Consider the following 17,457-nt stretch of genomic DNA (forward strand, 5'->3'; position numbering starts at 1 on the left):
CAATGGTTTGCTCAGAAAAGCTGGAACCAACTCGCTGTTTTCTTCTGCAAGGAGGGAGAACCCACTTCTGCTAGCCATTGCTTTCTCCATGGGGCTTGGAGGAATGCATTTGTTTCAGAGAAGGATGGATTTCTTCAGCCTTGATTGGAGGCACTAAAGCTTATATACTTGGCTACCAGGGAAAGGCAGTTAGCAGCAATGCCTCCTTCCTACAGTTGCTGTAAAGCAGGGAAGTCTGCTGCAATTTTGGATAGCATCAGCAGACATACCTACAGCAGAGGCAATCAGGGTCTACATTGCAAGAGGGGAACACCTCCTGCTAAGCCAAACAAGGTGTCTTCATGTTGATGTAGCAGCTCTCTGATTGCTTTCCTAAAGCTTTTAGCTTGTTCCAGTTCCTCTAATTTACCAGTGGTATATCTTATTCTCATCTACCTGCCTTTTCCTATGTGTTGTCCCTTGCACTGAGCATGAAGGTAAACCTGTAAGATACAGACTGCTGCACCGAATGTTGGGGGGATTTATTCTAGGGAGCATTAGGACTAAGGCCAGGGGGGAAGTGTTTTTAAAAAGAAGAAAGGTGAAAATAAGTTCTTGTGGTTTTATTCAAGTAATTCTTTTGCATCAGTGTTATGACCCAAATGAGAGGAAGGCTCACAGAGATTTTGTGTGCTGAGGGGCTGGAAGGTGGTGGTGTACCAGTTTGGCCATGTACCTCAGCTCTTTTCTAATATAGACAAGATTGAATGAAAAAATGCTGCCAAGAAACGGGTTACAGGCTTCTAATTTTGTCTAACTGCCACCTAGTTCTCCTTACTTGCCTTTGGCAGCTAGAAGTGATTCAACCCCCCCATTGCCCATAGTGAGGCCATTATTGTTAACAAATCAAACTACTCCCCTTTGTATTGGAAGGAGTTTGACATTGCTGAATACTGCAGCTAAGAATGCAGCTAGTCTGAACTTCACTTCTTTCCAATGGTTATTGATGCTGGTTCTGAAATACCTCTAGGTTATAAGCCATTTAATTGCTTACAATAAAAATTCACCAAAGCTCAGCTGTGGCCTGATTTTAAGTTGAACCTCAGTTCTACCTACATTCACAAGGAATATAGAATGCCTCATGTTAAATGAATAAATTAAAAAGATGTGGGTTTTTTTTTATGTTTTTTTTTTTTTTTTTTTTAAAGCCACTAATTGTATTGATGGACATTGGGGGATATAATGTCTTAGTGTACAGAAGTTGTACCAATTTGTTTTTGGAGTGTTTTGGAAGCTGACTTGTGGGCCAGTTGGGGACTGGACTCAAACTGTACGTATTGCAGGGTGGTGTGGTAGATGTGTTTGCATTAGGAAAGTGTGATGTGCTGGAGAAGGTACTGAGTTCTGGTGTTACCTTAGCTACTGTGAGGATTGCTTTGACTTTCTGTAACAATTTCCATGCAGTAAAAAGGAAGTACTAGTGCTTGTGGCACAGGGGTGGCATGAAGATCAACTGCTTAGTTTTTACAAAGAGCTTTGAACATGATAAATGTTATGTAAATCAGTAAATGCTGACAGACATCATCCTTCTGGGACTGATCATGAAAAATAATAAATTAACTAATTTTTCAGGCTTTAGAGGGTAAAAGGAGCATATAAAACATACAGAGCTGTGCAGGTGGCAGAGTAATTGCGTTTGTGAAGTCACCTAAGATGAAGTCACATGTGAAATGGGGTTAAGATTCTCTGTGTATAAGCGTTTGCCCATTACAGCATCTCAGTGTTTGATGCACTTATCCCCAGCTATTTAGTGACCATCTGAAGAGCTGTAGGAGCTCTGTTTGGCAGTGACACCTATAGCACGGGCAGAGTGCTTTGCCCCTGCATTGTGTGGCACACAGCCACAGGCAGAGTGCTTACTGACTGGGCTGTCTTGTGATCATCACTGTGTTCCTTCTGCTAGTGCATTTTCTTCCCTCACCTTTGTGAGGTGTTTCTAATCCTGAGGGATACCTGTTTGAGGTGGCCCCCCATTTCCACAGACCACTTCCAACACTGGAAGTAATGCTTGCTGACTGTGGGTCGTAATGTGTTACGAGTGTAGCAGCAGAAAAGACAGAACGAAAAGAGCATTTGCAATCTGGATTAAGATTCACAGCAGCCAGGCCATCCGCTGGGCCTTGCAAAGCTGCAAAATTCTAAATGTTAACAGTGTTAAGCTTTAAAGAGTTGTTTTAATATCAAGTAGCTAACACTGAGCTCAATTACTGTTTGTCATTACCAAAACACAGCAGAGAAAAAGCAGCGAGAGGAAATATTGTCTTATACTGAAATTACCAATGGGGTTGCAATTCTGATCAGACTAGAACACGAGCTAGCCTCTGTGGCTCCTGCGCTGTCAGATGACTTTTCCTTCTTCTGTTTTCTAAGATTGTCTTCCTAAACATGGGCCAGATAAGAAGTATTTGTAGTTCCCCCTGGGAAGGATGAAGAAAGGTTGGGATTTACATGGTGATATTTACTGCTACAAATTGGGTAATGACGATTCCAGAAACTCTGTTCAGTAGCTCTCATCTAACCATGTACCCATACACCGTTTATAATTTCCCAGCAGTTTTAGGTAATTTTTACTTCTTTCATTACCTAACCAACTACAAATTACTCTTCGTAAAATTCCTACTGAAAAGCCTCGTAGGCCTGGCCTTCAAGCATCACTTGCAACAAGGAATGCATTGCCTCTCTTTAGATTTCCTGTTAAACTCATTTGAACACCCAAATAGTCGAGTTTAGCAGGAAAGACCAATATATTCTTCAGGAGTCCCTTTCCTCCACCTCCCCTCTCAATGCTCCCTCTCCCTGCCAAAAGTAGGAAGGCTGAATCCTGCCAGGTTTTCATCCTGTCTGGAACAGTACAGAGCACTCTCAGCTTCCCACTTCTGTCCTGAACAGTGCCTGAACTTTGCAGGTGCCTGGAACAAGGTTCTGTGCTATACCAGAAGAATATGCACTGATAAAACAATGAGGCAATGGGTGCCTTTTGCAGGTAGATGACATAGAAGAGAGTGTGACTTTTGGCAGCATCACCCTTAGCGCCTCAGACTTCCCCACTCCAGTTTTCTTCCAGTTTTGTTTACCATGTGTGATTCTACCTGCATTACGGAGAAATGGACAAATAAGTGTAAACTAAAGGTAATTGTGTTCTGACTGGGCCTTTGGTGTGCTGCCTGCCTGCCTCGGTCATATACTGGGTAGCCCTTTCACTTCAGGTCAGATTTGGTTTTATATCTGTCAGGACTTCCAATGACACTTTGGATCCTGTATGGATACGGAGCGTTAAATTCTCTGTCTGGCAGGTTTTTTTTTTTACCTTAGATGCTGTGAGTCTTGGTTCACTGGTTTTGGTAGCTTTTCCCAAAACGTGCCCTTAGCACGTGACTTTCCCAGGATCACACGAGCTGAGGCATGCTGCCCTGGTGTGACAGACAAGCAGCCTTTGCACTCTTTCCCTGGGGCTGAGGGGTTGATGGGAAGCACTGCTCACCTTCGCCAGCGGCTGTCACCTGAGCACCCGCTCACACCCAGACTTGCTTATAAATAGATGGCTCCAGGTGCTGCACTGAGCTGTGCCTTTTGCAGTCTCAGCAAAGTTGGTTGTGAAAGTGGAATTTGTCTTATTGCAGAAGGAGCTGTTGAAGCCACCTGGGCCTTTACGTAGTGAAATTTCTTCCAATTCTTGTTTTAGGGTGCTATTAATGACTGCTGTCTTTGCTGCTGCTCTTTGAAATTTGGCTGTCATTTTGGTCACTATCTTTACCATCACACAACGTGCTTCTTCCTGTACAAACAAGGCCCAGGCCGTGGCTACGGGAGCTGGAGCTGTGGGACACTTTGTGGTGACAGCAAGGTGGCCAAGGACTAACTTGGAAGCAGCCACATCGCAGGGGTCAAAGGCATGGGTCACGAGAGGCAGGAGGGCTGCTGTGGGGTGTGCTGGGACAGACCACCATCAGGAACTGTGCTGGTGCATCTTCATTGACTGGAGGAGTCCTGCCTAGAAATAATTTCTTTTGGAGAAAGGGAAATCCTGCTCCTGCCTCTCTGAAGAAATCATCTGTGGAGTCATTGTGGTCAGATGAGTGCTTGTGAACAGCCTTTGTGGGACAGATCTCAGGGCAGATGGTGCTTTTATGTGTAGATTTTGAGAATCATCCAAAGGAATCCTCTAGAAGTACGTAGATGGATGTTAAGGTGCCTTTACTATTATTATATTATTGTTGTTGTTGCTATTACAAATATTGTTTGAATCGTCTAGATTGGTACTGAGATTTCCCTGAACATTTACCCAACTAAAAATATTGAAATCAAGAAGAATTAGACACTTAGGTACTATGGAGGATTAAAAACACCTACACCAATCTTCAAGCATCCAAATACCACCACAACTCTGGGCCAAGGCAAAAAGAGGGAATCTAATAGGCCATCTACAGATTAAGCAGGCTGAGAAGTAATTTTGATGAATAACAGAAATGAGATTCTGTGGGAATCTGAATAGGATTTTTTTTCCTGCATCTGGAAATTACTGTAGCACTACAAAATGTGTAGTACAAAATATTTTTTAAAAGCCCAGCCACCCAAGTGGTTTTCGTGGTAATTTGTTTCAATCAGCGGTGCAAAGAATTATTGCTATCAGTAGAAGGAATAGGCTGCTGTGCTTACATTGTTTGCTCTAAAGCAGGACAAGAGCCACACCATCTTGATGGTAGTGATTTCATCAACAGGAGAAATACACAGCTCTGGACCCTGGTCGTGTAATTTTAAAAAGCTCTCAGTTTAGCTTCAGAAATAAGCAACCAGAACAATCTGAAATTATATATTTCCACTCTCTGTACTATTTTAACTCAGTTGGGCTCTGAGGCTATGGTCCGTGTCCTGGCTTCCTCTCGACACAATTATTGTAATTCATTATTAAACTGTTATTTGTTTTCATTCTTTACACTGTCTGGTGCTTTACAAAGCCCAGCAGCTAGATTTATAATATGGAGAGCTCTGTTCCTTTGCATTATAGCTTCCCCATAGTATTTTTCTTGGCATGTTCAACAACACAGTGATTTGGGTATTTAATTCCTTACATGCTATAGATTAACCCAAATCTATGTGCTACTTTTAAGTATTTCCTGAGCTTAGCAGTTTTCCTAACCCAAACTGCAATCCAACTACAAAGTTCTAGAATTATTTTAGTGCTTGTAGCCAAAATACTGTATCCAAGCACTGTCAAATTTGGATGTTCGTTACAAGTCTGAAATGGCCTCTGGATCTCATTTTTGTGAAGTCCATCTTGTTTTCACCTGTCAACAAGCTACTCGAGGAATAGGTGAACTATTCTGTTTGTTGCGTGTCCTTGGGTACCATTTCATCTCTTGGAGACTTAAAAGCATCATCTGTCAGTGTAGCTGGGATGGGACTTGTAAGTTATGTGCCCTGTACTTGGCACAACTAATGAGAAAGACTGAAGGGAACAACAGCTCTGCTGTTGCGCTCCCTAATGCCTCTGCTATCACTGGTCTCAGTGAAGACAGCAGTGGTTCCCATGTGCAAGGTTCAATCCAGCCTCCATCTCATCTTTAAATGTATTCACACTTGTTTCCTCCCAGCTCTTAGCAGGACTTGCACTCAAACTTCTTACTGACAAATCCAAACCTAGGTGGTACTGCAGACCTTTATAGTCTATTCACACATTTTCTACCATTCCTTAGTTTACTCCTCCTGTTTGTAAACCGCTCCCATTTCCTTGCTGCCATCTCCTCCTACTGCTGCTGTTTCCTACTTTCTTCTCCTACACTACAGACTCCCCCTACTCCCCTCCCAGGGCTTTCCTGTTTACTCCTTTCCTTTGTCAGGTTTCTCCATTAATATCCCTTTTATTTTCACTTTCTTTTTATTCTTTCTGCTTTCCTTTGATAGGTGCAAATATTTCTCCCCCTCTTCCTTCTCTTTTCCGTGTCTCTTTCCCCACACTTGTTCCTTGAAGCCTTTGCATTGATGCCCTCTTGAAGCTCATTCTTTCTCTGTCTTAATCTACATTCCTGTATTCCACACTTGTAATTCTCTTTGCTAGCCAAGATAAGCATTTGTCCCCAGGAAATGTCCCTGTTCAGGCATGTCCCTACGTCCTTTTGTTTTCTTCAGCTTTTGTAATTCTCAGCGCACCTGTGTGCCTGAAGAAGCCATTCATCAACACCCAGAGGCAGGCAGCTTCACCAGAGCAAGCTCTCTGCGCACAAACGTGCCTCCAGTATCCCTTCTTCCTTCATCTACAAAGACTCTGAAGGACCCCTTGCTGACACAAAGGCAGAGGCTGCAGGACACCAACCCGTCCCTCCTCGCTCATCTTCTGTCAGAGCACACAGACCTCTGTCTCCGCAGTACATGACTTTCTTCTGCTGGAAATGCACTGGGATTCCAGGTATGTATGTTTCAAAGCCACTGTTGTTCTGGTTTGGTATGATGTGAAATGACAGCCCACAGGATATATGAGCCTCTTGCAAGGAAGATTGATACTTGTCAGAGTTTCCCTGCCTCGGTTTTCAGAAGCTGTTGTTTATTTCTGGAGGTCTCCAGGCTCACACTCAGCCTGTGCCATTCCCTACATTGCCATGCCAGTCCCCACATTGCTTTGCTGTCCATCTTGGCCTCAGGTTTTGCAGTTTAATGGTACAGTTACCTGTCAGGGCAAGGATTTCACGTGGGAACTGCGGATTGCGGATGAGCTTTTACATAGTGCGAATGGGTGACCCTCATTCTTCCCTGAGCACCTTGCTGCCTGTGAGAACACCTGTGTGCAGAGTTTGAGTCAGAACTAATCAGAGTTTTGTGAGCTGTCCCAGCTGCTCACAGCTAACAACAAAATATGCAGGCAGCAGGCAAACATAATTATTCCTCTTGAAAGAGGTCTGAATGGCAAAAGAGCTACAAAGCTGTTGGTCTGCAGATATGGACAAACAGCTACAACTGGGCTAAGTTCTGTTCATGTTTATCCACAACAATGGGCGAAGAAACAAACTGTGTTTTTATTTTCCACTAGGAGGGCATAATCAAACAAATGTTCATCCGTTGCAAGAGCTGCTAAAGGTAAGATGTTTTCAAACTCTGTTTGTCCATTATCCTCCAAACCTGCCGTTCTCCACCTCTGTGCACAGAGCTGTGGTAGATGGTGGGTTTTGCACAGGCATAGAAGCTGGAGGCAGTACTGGCACTTCGGTTACAGGCATCTTGGAAAAAAAATCCTGTTTGTATAAAGTGCTTCCACATTTCTGTGCACGCAGTAAACGTAGTGGACTGAGTTTTATCTCCAGTTTAAGTCTGCTGACATGCATTAAGAAATCTGTGGTTTTTCAGGAGGAGTAATGTTTTGTCTTGTTTGTCTGCTCTGGCTTTGGAACAGAGTTGGTATGGTTTGGGTACACTCAGAAGACTGTGACTTTCCTATGGATTTATGCACGGTGATTGAACTACAAGTTATGGAGGCACTTAGATACTTACTAGACAGTAGCGTTAGAGTTGTTTGGAAAGGAGGAGGAAAAGAGCAAAAACCATTTCTATGTGTATATGAGGGGGTTTATAATAGTTGGCTTTTCAAAAGAAATTTTTCAGCCACCATGGAACGGCAGGGGGAAAAGAACAGCCCAAACCATGTTCTTTCTTCTGCTCTCCCAGTTCTTTGACCAACACCTGCTCAAACTTTGACTTTGCTTGATATTATTCCTTGCTGTGCACTGTTTCTATAGGGCTGGGTTTAAGGAGATTTCCATAGGGTAGCATTAGTGCGATTAGTGGGAACTCTGCAACTTCCTGCATGGCCCATAATGCATGCCATTCCTGGTACACAAAAGTAAAAACAAGAATTGCAGCTTCTATGTGAGCTGCAAGACGAGTGGCCCATTTTCAAGAGTCTGTCTTGGATCAGTCATGGGCTAACATGATGGTTGCTACCAGCACGGCTGCCCTATGAGACTGCTGCTGGTGGAGCACAGAACAAGCACGTCTGTGCTGTTTGCAGACACAGTGGGCATCTTTTTATGATATCATACACAAGTAGCAGGCAGAGTACGTGCTGTGAGCTCTGCCAGCCCTTGCCAGGGTGCGCTGTGAGGCCACCTGTGGTGTGAGTGTGTTATTGCTGCCCAATGGCACCCACACATGGTGCTGCTGTGGCTATCGTGTGGTTTTCCTGCCATCTCTACGAGCGCTTTTCCTGCCGGGCAAACTTTCCAACATGGGTAGAAATGATAGAAATGTATGTTTGCACATCAAAATAGGCAATTTATTTGACAAACAGGCACGGAGGTGTCCAGTTATCCCTTTTGCTTATGCAAATACAAGTTTTCCCAGGCACGACAGCTGTGCCAGCACAGTGATTATTTCCGTGAGGTTATCAGATTGTTATCAGGAGGGGACGTGCCTTGTAATAATGCTCAGGAGCATTTCTGGGGCATGGCTGGTGCAGATGTGGGAAGTATATTGACAGGCTCATGGCAGTTAGGCTCACAGCTGGAGTGGTGCAGAAGGTTCAGCATAGCACCTGGCACCGAGGCCAGGCTGGGGGAGGGGTTGTGACCGGTGGCCACTCTCTGTCTGGTGTGGCTGAGGCTGGGATGTGCATGAAGCCTTCCTGCCCTGCTACTTTGAGCAGCAGAGCTCAGCCAGGCCCTGGAGATACAGGAAACCCTGGGGCATGGGTTGGAGCTTCAGGGCCTGGCAGAGGCCTGGCTGAGCAGCAGCCTTTGTGCCTCACCTGGAGAGGGTTGGCGGATTTGCGCTACTACCAGGGCTCAAAGCATGGTCAGCTCTTGTGGGCATTGCAGACCTTCAGTGCAATAATCCGTTGCAAAATGTTTGAGACCGCCGCTGCAATCCCATTCCAGGCCCCACTGCACACTCCCTTGCCAACCCCACTGCAAGTCCATTACAAAACCGTACAGAGTTGCATAGCACTGTGAACTCCTGTGCAGGGCCACGGGTGCAGAGCATCACAGACCCCTTTGGAGGACTCTTGTGCAATGTTGCACACGGCTTTTTAGGACCCTCACTGCAGGACCTCTCGTAGGGCTTCCAATGCACAGCACTGCAGGACCGCCGTGGCACTGCACGGCACTCCGCACTGCAGGACCTCCCTCCCTCGCACGGCGTCGCGGGACCTGTCGCTCCAACAGCACGGCACGCCGTGGAACACGCAGTTGCAGGACCTGTTGCACACCCCAGCAGGGGCCCCCGGCGCGCAGCAGCGCGCAGCACCGCCCGCCCCTCCCGCGGGCTCCCCTATGAGGTCAGCTCTCGCGGAGGCCCCGCCCGCCGCCCCGCCCGCCTCCCTCCCGCCCGCGGCCGCAGGGGGCGGCGGGCCGCGCTCCGCCCCGCGGCCGCCCCGCTCCCGCGTTCATTTCATTCCTCCCCTCATTCCGCGCATTCTTCGCATCGCTGGCGCCGCGCAGCCCGGCCGGGAGCCCGGCCCGCCCCGCCGCCGGCCGGGCAGCAACTCAGCCTCCGAGGGCTCCGTCCGCCGGCCCGCGGCCACCTACCGCCGCGGTATAAATAGCCGAGCGGCGGATCAAAAAACAGGCGCGGGGCCGCGGACGGCCGGGGCGGCCCGGGGGGCGGCGGGCGAAGTTCGCCGGCGGTGCGCGGAGGTAAGCGGGGCCGGGGCGGCGCGGCGCGGTGCGGGGGGCCGGCGCCCCGCAGGTGCCGGGCGGGCGCGAGGGAGGGAGGGAAGAAGGGAGGAAGGGAGGCGGGCGGGGGCCGCCGCGCGCGGGGGCAGAAGTTGCGTCCCGCCGAGTTCGTGCCGCCGCGGGGCCGCGGCCGGAGCTGCAACAGGCGGCTGCCGCCCGCACTTAGCGCCTGAGTCACCGCGCGCCAGCGGCGCACACGCACACACACACACACGCACACACACACGCACACCGCCGCTTCGCACCGCTCCGTGCCGCTTTGCACCTATTTATCCGCGAGAAGTTGGCGGCTCGCGCTCCGCAGCCCCCGGCCGCGGAGCCCCTCGGGGATGGAGGCAGCGATGCCGCTCTCGCCGCCGCGTCTCCTCCACCGCCGCCGCCGCTTCGTCGTACGTTCGAGTGGAAAATTTTCGGGAGTCAGCAGAAACGTTGTATCCAAAAAAGACAAAGTCGCGGTCGCGGCAGCGCCGAGGAGGCCGTGCCCGGAAAAGTTGCTCCCGGTAGGAGCGGCGCGGAGCGCGACCCGCGGGGCGGCTGTGCCGGGAGCTGCGGAGGGGCCGGGCCGGGCCGCCTTTGTTCGCAGACGGAGCGCGTTCAAAGGAAGTGCGCTTCCAAGGGGGAGGGAAAAGTTGGACGGCGCGGCTTCTGTGGCAGAGACGGGACGGAATGGCCCCTCGGCGGCCGAACGAAGGCGGCGGGGAGGGTTGGGTCGGAGAGGGCTCGGCGGAGCTCCCCGCCGTTACCGAGTCGCGTTCCCGCCTCGGCCCGGCGCTCCCCGGCCGCGCTTTCTCCGCCCGGAACGCGGTCAGGCTGCGCCGGTACGGGGTCGAAGTACTTCGGAAACAATGAAACGGCGGCCGGCCGCGTTCCTCGGGAATGCTGCTAACTTGTGAGAAACCGGCGGCCGACTTAGATAGCGGAAGCGAGGAGCGGCCCCGGAGCCTCCCGCACTCCCGGGGTTCCGGCGCTGCCGCCCGGGGCGAGGCCGAGGGCGCGGGTCGTCGCCGTTCCCGACGGGAAGCCACGCGGCCGAGCCCTGGGGCGGCCGCGTGCCGACGCGGCCGTAGTGCCGCCGAGCGGGAGCCTGTTTGCTTTCTCTCGGCGCCGATAAAGTTGGCTGGTTAGCGGTCTGACGGAGCTGGGCGAGCGGATAGCGGGACGTTGGGAGGCGGGCGGCCGAGCGCCGGTCAATGCTCCCGGCGTTGTCGTGGCGCGCTGAGCGTTTGCAGCGCGAAGCGCTGCGGGATGGCAGCTCGTAGGGAACGCTCGGCCGGGCGGTACCTGCAGCCGAGTGCGGAAACGAGCGTGGTTACAGTTACGTTAAGGGCTTAATTGAAATTAATGTACGATCTCGGAGAGGGAACGTGTGTGTGATGCGCGGTGCGTTCTGTCTCTATAAATAGCTGGGGAATACCGTTACAGGGAGATTGGGTTATACCGCTGTAAGACGGGGCTATCAAGAATGACACAAACCTGTAGATTAAATTACTTGTTGGGGGGGTGGCGTGTTTGTGTGTGTGCGTAGTTATCCGTGTGGGCGCGTGCTTTATTTGGGAACAGAAATGCAGGAATTAATACAGTGAATGTTCCTAAAAGCGCAGAATGGAACGTTTTGTGTGTGGATTCCATTCTAAGCTCAAAACTTCTTAAAATCGACTTTGTGAAGTGATTTTGACCAAAGGTCAGCTTTCAGGCCGCATTTACTTTCTGCCCCTGTGCCCAAACAGTGCCTTTTCACACGGCGCTACATGCTGTTAGCTCCATAGGGGAACTGTGCTGTGTCTGCTGCAGCTTTCTATCATTTGACTGAGCAGAAATTCTGGCTGCTAATGATTTCTTTTTGTTTTCCTTCTTAGAAGTCCAGAAATACTTTTTGGGAAATACTTTGCTGCTGAGCACATGTTAGTTGTATTCTGAGCATCGATTTTTACATGCACTGCTTTGGTGAAGTAAATCTCATTTGCTTCTGCACACAGGAGAGTCTGGCAACAGCTCTCGAGTGGAATTATGGTTTTATATTCAGTGCTGAGCGGAATGTATGTGAGCAGAAAAGCAGGGGAAAAATGTTGATTTGATATGAGTCTTAATAAAGACAGCCTCTACTTAAAGGAGTTTTTATTTTATTTTATTTTATTTTATTTTTAAAGCTGTTTTGTTAAAAAAAAGCAGCAGAAACTTAATTATGAGCCAGACCCTCGTGAGTCTCCAGCTGAGAAAAGATAGTGCGTTGTGATGTGCCTAGGGTAACTTGTAAGTGGCTTGGTGGTGGGGGTGCTGGATGGTGCCCTGCTGTTGGGTACTGCTCAAGCGGTTTTCAGGCTTTGTTTGGCCACGCCTGAAAAAGTTAAGCTCGGTTAAGTCACATGCAGAGGAAGAAAGGATTCCTCCTTCTTTTTAAATGACCCGCGAAGATAACGCTGTCAGCAAACGTTAAAGATATAGTGCAGGCACAAGTGTGAGAAGGGCTTCTGGAGCTTCAGAGACATTCTGGCATGTTTTGTTTAATAAAAACCGAAAGGTAAAAATATGTAATTGTGTGTTATGACATAACTGTAGTTTTTAATGTGTAACTAGCATGGCTACGCTGTTGGAACAACTTTAGTAGAAGTAACCTGATTTTATGAGAAGATTGTTTCTGAAACACGAAGATACTGCGTACGGTTCTGAGTGTGTGTCTGTGAGATATCTTCAGAATACACGCGCGCATCTCTGTTTTTCCATCCACTCCTTCTTGTTGAAGTTAATGTTCCTGTTGTATCTTAGCAGAGATGGTTTAAAAACTGCCCGTCATTCTGAAGTGATCGCCCTTACCTCAGAAAGCAAAGATTTGTTCGATCCAATCCTTCCTCAGGTTAAAGTGACAGAGATGACTCATACAAATAAACATTCACGGGATCAAATACGAAGATATTTACAGTGTATGCTTTATGTACATGGTTAGCATGATATTTGATGCCTAAAGAAGGACATGGCTGCTGTTCTGCATCTTTGATTTTAAAAAGTATCAAATCCCATCTACGTGCTTTCCTCAAGTTTTGGTAAGGGGGCTTGTTTGCTGTCTCACTTCTGATGTATCTGAAGCTTACAGGCACGATTCTGTTATAAGTTTGTTGCTGGTTCCATTTGTACTCTTACAGCATGTGCACACACGAGGTGCAGGCTGGCTGCTTGGGGCTGCCTGCTGCGAGTGCCGGCTAGCACTTTGACTTCATGCAGAAGGCACTGAGTTGGCTGTAGTCGGGGTGCAAATTGGCCCTTTAGACATCATGTTGAAATTCTCTTCGGAAGGAGCTGCTTTAAAACACGAGAGAAACAGTAGCTGCTGCTTTCTGGGAGCTGAGATTTAATTACTGCTTTGTCCCCGTGCAGCACCTCACCAGTAGTGCCCGGCTGTTGTGTATTCCTGAGCTACGATTATTTACTGTTGCAAAAAAAGTTAAATCAAAATTTTAGAGCTCTTAGGAGGTAAACGATCTCCCTGAGAGTAAGTGCTGGGGGGCTGTGCGGCAGTTTATACAAGCACTGCATAATTTACATTGTATCCTGCGATATATGGATGGACGGTGCTATTTATTGTAATGCCCGCCGACTCCTAGCCACCCAAAGATTTTTCTTTTTAGAAGAAAAATCTCGGCAATAAATTCCCACTTTATGTCCATTTCTTGCTCTCTGTTCTTGCACAGAGCTCCTTTTGGTTTTTGCACATGGAACAGGGATGGAGTAATATTTCCTGGAATAATGCTCTGTTGTGTTTTAATGGTTGCTCGTTTCCAAAGCCTAAGAGTGAGAAGTTGCAGGTTGCAGTCCTTTGAGGCACCAGCGTGAAACCTGCCTGTGCTGTGTCGCACAGAGCTGAGGCAGGATGTGTCCTACGCCAGGCCTGGTTGCAGTGTGAAATGGCGGTGCTGCCATGGGGATTGCCATGCTGTTGGTGTGCCCCTTGTGGCTCTCTGCGTCGATGTGCATTCGACAACTTGTATGCTATCTCTAGTTATTAAAGTTGCTCCAGAACTGCATTCATTTTCATACTCACTGAGCGAAGAGCGGAGGGGAAGGAGGTAATGTGCCAGGGTCTGCTTCCCAGTAGTGAATGTGGGGCCTCTTGCTGAGGAAGCGCATGAACGTCTCAGTGAGCAGCCCGCCATGTGCGCGGGCCCTTCCTTGTTAGCTGGCCTTCTGCACGTCCATCAAGAACGCGTGGAGAATCCACAGAGCTCGCGAGGGGTCGTTAGGCACTCACCCAGTTGGGGCATGGCTGCAGCCCCACGTCCTGCTTCGTCAAGCACGTTGGGTTGGCGCCTGGCCCATGGAAAGCGCACCTACAGCTTGTCCTTCTTTGTCTCCTAGCCGTTGTGTAGCAAAACGGTGCGATTCCTCCCGCTGCACCTTTCTGAGCTGCCCGCTGAGCTTTGTGGCCCTCACAGCGGCCATCTCTGAAGCTGTGAGTCGCAGATAGGCCGAGTGCTGGCGGGTCAGAAGGTAGAGTGTGAGACTGGGGGAAGGGAGGCCGGCCCGGGACTGTGTGTGCAGCTATTAAAGCGCTATTGACTGGGAATCTGAAACAATGACGAGTGCTGTTGTTTTTACAGATACATAAACTGAAAACTGCTGCTAATGATGGGAAATGTTAATTATGTGAGAACATATTGAACTTATATTCTCTGGCATGAACTTTTTTAAATGCATCAACTGTGCTGCCTTTTATGTGCACAGCTTTCTAATTATCATAATTCAGTACAGCTCTGGCTTTTGGAAAGAGTTCAAGTGCAATCTCAACTTAACATGAAAGGAGGTTGGGTTTTTTTTTTTTTTTGTTTTTTTTTGTTGTTTGTTTTGTTTTTTTTTTAAACAGAATGTTCAAGAACAATTTGAAAAGATAATCTAAAAATGCTATGTCCTTAGCTGGGTCTAACTCGGAAAAGAAATCTGTTCCCATAACTGCCTATCAAAGCAGAGCATGCTATTAGAACTATATTTTCCCCGTTCTGCCTTTCACAGTCCTGCAGAACACAACTAAAACCATCTTTGCAAAACAGAATGCCGTCTCGATATATCCATTGACAATTCTATGTTGCCTTTTTCCAAATATTTGAGAGGGTTGCTATATTGTTAGCGCAATTCTTCTTTTTTTTTAATGTAGTATGTAGGTAACAAAGATTTTATTTGCTTAAATGAAGCAAGAGGAAAAATGTCACGATTCTTCTGGTATTAACCAATGGTGTTTCTGTACCGTATTAAAGCCCTACTACAAATCTTCCTTATCTGTCAGTATTGACATCTTGCCTTCCTGGAGATGGAAGGAGTTGTAAATACCAGATAAATACCAGTTCTTTATAAAGCTTTCACAAGTTGTTTTTAGTTTTAAATGAGGGGAAGATAGCTTTCGTTTAACTCACACTTGAATTTTCGTTTCACAGATATTTTTTCCTGCGATCCAATCGTTAGTTGTTTTTTCCTTTTTCTTTTCCCCGTGTTTCCTGTCTTCCAGCCGAAAAATAATCAGATTTTTTTTTTTTCTCATGCTTGTCTTTTTCCCTTACTACAGTGCGTGCTACATTTCCAAAATGCAAAGAAAGCCCCAGTGAAACAAAATGACTTCATTTGAGCTGGCACTTAAGAGCAGAATTCACTTCCATAGTACTGAAATAAAAGAAGCCAAGTGTTTTAAATAGCCACTCCCCTAGGCCAGAGTGTTTTTAGAAAAGCTCATTGTCTAGATTTGAGCTGTAGCAGTATGCCTGCCGCTGTTAAATCTCCCAAAGCAGACAGCTCGATTTCTAAAGTTGACATCTGGTTTACTCTTTGTTCACCTGTTTAAAAAAAAAAAAAATAAATGCAAATAGATGAGTGTGCCATTGCCCCGGAGCTCTGCAAAAAAAATAAAAATGCTGTTGACAGTTTGTCAAATCGTGCTTCCAGTCTAAGACTGCAGTAGCCTATTGTTATGCCAGCAACAGGCAACAGAAGTTGTGGCACCATATGGCTAGTATATGCGTCAGATAAGCTATCTGTTAATTTAGCTTATCGGTACCGTTTTGATATGCTTCATGTTTGAATCACCAACCGGTATGGCCTTGGGTATTTTTGGAGCCAAATTATGCCTCAGCATTGTAGGCATCGCGGTTATTCCCTTGGTGGAATCTCTTTCCTTTCATTCACCTCATGGTGCCCTGAACAGTGATGCTTATTTCTGCAATTAGCTGACGTGTTTTTCACATGGTTGTCTTTCTGCTGGGAGACTGTAGTTCAGGAATGACACTTTGGTTTTAAGGGGAAGAAAACATCGAGACAGACTTCGGAAGAAAAGGTAAATTCATAGAGGTTTAATGGATCAAAGCATCTGTTATATGTATCTCCATCAAAAATACAATGTTTGGAGACAAATATTTATTAATGACACAGGAAATCTCACCCATATTTAATGTCCTACCATTATGTATATGTACTTTTTGTCCCAGAGCTGTTTTACAGCTTAAAAAAACAAAACAAAACAAAAAACAAATCTCTGCAAACAGCTGTGTTTTCCACATTGTGGATTTCATTTTATTCTTTCAACAAATTAACCTTAATGAGGAGTTGCATCCCTATATCTGGTGCCTACTATAGTAATCTTCAATTTTATTTTACTTTTTAATTTCAGTTCATTTCACAGCCAACTGGAGGCCTAGTGGAAGCCTCCAAGGCTCAGTGGGCGTTCTTTCATTTTTCACCTTCCCCTTCCCCCCTCCCTTCTCTCCCTGCCTCCCTTAACTCCTTTGGCTGTAATAATTTTGTCATGGGAAAAAAGCTCAAAATAGAAATGCAGATTTCCAGTCAGTGCTGCAGTGGTGTCCTCAGGGTAGGTTGGGTCTGTCCATGCTGCTCTTTGGCCTTGCTGCACATTCTTCTTTGTCTTCTGCCATGCAGGCTCTGTCTTGTTGTCCCTTACAGGGCACCACATCTGTCTTCTTCAGTTGTTTGTGCACCCCTCTGTCCTTGAGTGTGCAGTCACTTCCTTGCTCCCGGGCAGCCCTCAATGCGGTTCTCCTTCCTGCACACAGTGGAAGGTTTTTGTTTCCTTCTCCACCTTGCCAGACCCTTTTTATAGTCTGTCCAACTTTTTACAGTTACTTATGTGGGCTTGCTGTCACATCTCTATGCCCATATCAGTCTCCCCCTCTGCTTCTTCACCCTGTCTTGTAGGAAGAAAAGACCACTTGGGATTGTACGGCTTTCCTGTTCAGGGTTCTTGGTGACCAATAAAAGGGACAAATTGTCTCTCAAGGAAGAGAGAGTCTTCTTACAGTCACCTTCTGATTCTGTTTGCTGACATGAAGCAAGAACCACGTTGACATGGTTGCTGTCAGAAAGCAAGAAAGATTTTCTGCCTGTGGCTTGGCATCCCAGGCTGCTAAGAGAGGCTCATAGTTCCTCTCCAGGATGGATGTGCTAGCATCTGTCTGTTTAGAGCTGGGTTGGGGATCACCTAAAAAAAATTTTGAATGTCTTAAGTTCAGATTTAAGGTTCAGGTGTGTTTTGTAGGCAGGTACAGTTGGATGTCAATAGCAGTTCTTGTCTTCAGCTTAGTGCAAGTTAGATGTGCAGTCTCTCACTGTAGTGTGGTTTTGGGGGAAAAGAAATCCAAGAGGCAAGGGAAAGAAGTACTGAGAATTCCAGTTCTCTGTGAGGCATTTGCACATCTTCCTGTGAGTTGTTTCTAAGCATTGACAGTGAAAGGTGATCGTTGGTCCATTAGATTATCTTGGTATTGCATATAGT

The 17,457-nt window shown here is 47.1% G+C and overlaps 1 protein-coding gene across 2 annotated transcripts in view; it reads left to right on the plus strand.

Annotated features, from left to right (window-relative positions):
- Positions 1–9,619: 9,619 nt before the first annotated feature.
- Positions 9,620–17,457, plus strand: part of TEAD1 (TEA domain transcription factor 1) — a 145,997-nt gene continuing 138,159 nt past the window's right edge. The window contains exon 1 of one of the 2 annotated variants that reach the window (XM_042881882.1): positions 9,620–9,659. The gene's annotated coding sequence lies outside the window, so the exon portion shown is untranslated. Of the gene's footprint in view, positions 9,660–10,119; positions 10,199–17,457 lie in introns of those variants that run through there. The other variant, XM_042881880.1, reaches the window with a different exon arrangement.

Source organism: Lagopus leucura, unplaced genomic scaffold (assembly GCF_019238085.1).
Source record: "Lagopus leucura isolate 7727_CA_CO unplaced genomic scaffold, USGS_WTPT01 Super-Scaffold_100033, whole genome shotgun sequence".
In the NCBI taxonomy this organism is placed as follows: domain Eukaryota; kingdom Metazoa; phylum Chordata; class Aves; order Galliformes; family Phasianidae; genus Lagopus; species Lagopus leucura.